At 42.3% G+C, this 1,904-nt stretch overlaps 1 non-coding gene across 1 annotated transcript; it reads right to left on the reverse strand.

Annotated features, from left to right (window-relative positions):
* Positions 1–1,021: 1,021 nt before the first annotated feature.
* On the reverse strand, positions 1,022–1,128 carry LOC145007810 (small nucleolar RNA R71). Its single transcript, XR_013663174.1, has one exon. It is a non-coding gene; the product is annotated as a small nucleolar RNA R71 (small nucleolar RNA).
* Between the last annotated feature and the right edge of the window lie 776 nt (positions 1,129–1,904).

Raw genomic sequence — 1,904 nt, forward strand, 5'->3', positions numbered from 1 at the left:
ATAGGTCCACTGCCTTTGTGTGTTATTTTATAACTAAAAGTAGGTTTAAAACTAGTTGGTTTCACACACATCAAGTTTTTTGCGCCGTTGCCGGGGAACGGTTCTAAATTAGCACTAATTTCTATTTTTATCGATCCTTTGTGTGGGATTTATCCCATACAAAGTTAATTATTAGGTGATTTGGTAATATAGCTTTTAATAAATATTTGTTTTATTAGAAAAAGATTTCTGTTTTTGCCTTGAACTCGCCGAGTGTACTCGTGCCAACTCGGCGAGTCCATCGCTGTTTGCATTTTTTTTTATTTTTGTTCTTTTTATGCATTTCTCTTGTTTTGCTTGCAGTTGTTTCATGACCCGAGGATCTGATACACCTCTGGTCCCTCCTCTAGAAGACCTAGAATCTGCACTTAGGAGGAATAAAGGAAAAGCCGTTGGAGAATCCGTTTCTTCAAAGAACTCGCCACTAAAGAACCTCAAGTCCATTTTCAGCAAGAAGAAGAGCAGCAAATCAGGAACATCCAGCGCCTATTTAGCAATTGAAGACCCGATTAAAGAAGACACCGAGTACGAGACCGAGGGAGAAGAAGATCTCACTTTTGGGCACGAATCCGACTTTGAAGACGAGTTAGCTCTTACCATGGCTAACATCGATGAAATCCCCATAGGGGAATGGAAGAAGAGGATGTGTGACGTCACCGGACCAGGACTTGTGCAGCCCGCAATTCCCGCTACTGCTATGTTCGAACTAAAGGGTCACATACTCGCTCAACTTAAGGAGATTCCTTTCTATGGAAAAGACCATGAAGACGCTTACAAGCATTTGGATGAAGTAAATGATGTAGCGGATTACTTCAATGTACCAAACGTGCCTCATGAGACTCAGCTACTTCGCATGCTCCCGGTTACATTCAAAGGTGCTGCAAAAGACTGGCTCAAGTCACTTCCTCTCGGGTCAGTCACCACATGGGCCAAAATGAAAGAAGATTTCGTAGACCATTTTTGCCCGCTTTCCAAAATAACCAAGTTGAAGAAAGCCATTGCCAACTTCGAGCAACAAGTTGGGGCGTCACTTTATGAGGCGTGGGAAAGGTACAAAGGTCCTCTCAGAAATTGCCCACACCATGACCTTTATAGCCAACAAGAGGTCTCCATCTTCTATGATGGAGTCAATGTCACCACAAGGCAATTACGCGACTCGCAAGGCCCTCTCACAAGGAAACCACCCCCGTAAATTAAAGAATTAATTGAAGAATTCTCTAAAAATTCTAGAGAATATCACAACCCAAGAAATGAAGTAAGTCAGGGGGTAGTGAACTCGGCCAATGATGTCATAGCGGCAATGATGTCTAAGCTCGATAGTTTAGATAGAAGGATGCCAAAAATAGATCAAACAATCCATGATATTCGAGTTGGATGCGAGAACTGTAGAGGGCCTCATCTCACGAAGGATTGTGACTTAGATTCAAATGGAAACAAAAAGGAGCAAGTGTTCTACTCAAGCGGCGATCGTTACGATGAGAATTGGCGGAAACCGAAGAAGGAATGGCTCCTGTATGAAGAATACAAAAAGGCGAAGGAGGAGAAATACAAGCAGAAGGGGAGGGGGTTTTATCAAAAGGAAGAGCCGGTTATGGAAAAGAAGGCCGATTTCGAAGAAATATTCACTAGATTTATAGCAGCGTCCGAGAAAAAAGGCACAATGATCATGATGTTGCAATACATGAGACTAGAAATACACTTCGGAATCAGCAAGCATCTATTCTCAACATTAAGAAAAAGCTAGGACAACTTGCACAACAAGTGAATGAGAGAAGACCGGGTCAACTTCCAAGTAAAACCGAGAATGGAGAATGTGAATGTTATGACCTCCAACTACGGAAAAATTCTCACCCCTGTACAGAAGA

This window comes from Lactuca saligna, chromosome 7, assembly GCF_052625555.1.
Source record: "Lactuca saligna cultivar CGN05327 chromosome 7, ASM5262555v1, whole genome shotgun sequence".
In the NCBI taxonomy this organism is placed as follows: domain Eukaryota; kingdom Viridiplantae; phylum Streptophyta; class Magnoliopsida; order Asterales; family Asteraceae; genus Lactuca; species Lactuca saligna.